Consider the following 946-nt stretch of genomic DNA (forward strand, 5'->3'; position numbering starts at 1 on the left):
TAATCGGGATGGGAGTGTCAGAGACAGTGCGATTGGCACAGGACAGAGCAGAGTTTAGGGCTGTTGTACATAGGGTCGCTATGAGTCGCAAGTGAATCGGCAGCACGTAACAACAGTAATGTACCCAGAGTATATGAGATGAAGCTTGTCACCAAGGGGCATCCTAGTTTCAACTTTTCCAAAACATGTTTGTTTGTTATTTTGTCAATCTATGGGATATTCAGCATTCTTCTCCAATGCTTCAACTTAAAGGCATCAATTCTTTTTCTATCATTCTTATTCTTTGTTCAACTTTCAACTGCCAAACAAGTAACTGGAAAGATTGTGGTTTGGATCAGGTGCACCTAAGTCTTCAAACTGACATCATTGCCCTTCAGCCATTTGGAGAGGTCCTGACAGCCAGTTTTCCCAGTGTAATATGTCCTTTGATTTTGTAGCTGTTGATGCCAAGCGTGTTGATTACGGATCCAAGCAAGATGAAATAATTGATAATTTCTATCTTTTCCCATGTGTCATAATGCTATCAATTGGCTTGATGATGAGGATTTCCTTTTCTTGATGTTGAAATGTAATCCATGTTGAAGGCTGTAGTGTTTTTTTTTCCTCAGTAATAAGCATTTCAAGACTTCCTCACTTTCAGCAAACAAAATTGTATCATCTGCATAATGAAAGTTATTAATGAGTCGTCCCCCAAACCTGATGTCACATTCTTCTTCATAAAGTCAAGCTTCTTGAATAATTTGTTGTTTATACAGAATGGATATGTATGGAGGAATGATACAGCTCTGATGTACACCTGTCCTGATTTTTAAACCGTGTAACATTCCCTTGTTCTGTTTATATAACAGAAGGTCAAATTTAACTTCTATTTTCAACATTTTAAGGAAATGCTGACTGAGTGGTTCCACCATTTTACATTCCTACCATCAGGATATGAGAATTCCAA

The sequence above is a fragment of the Elephantulus edwardii genome, unplaced genomic scaffold (genome assembly GCF_000299155.1).
Source record: "Elephantulus edwardii isolate Elephantulus edwardi_28Jun2011 unplaced genomic scaffold, EleEdw1.0 scaffold00031, whole genome shotgun sequence".
NCBI classification, from domain to species: Eukaryota; Metazoa; Chordata; class Mammalia; order Macroscelidea; family Macroscelididae; genus Elephantulus; species Elephantulus edwardii.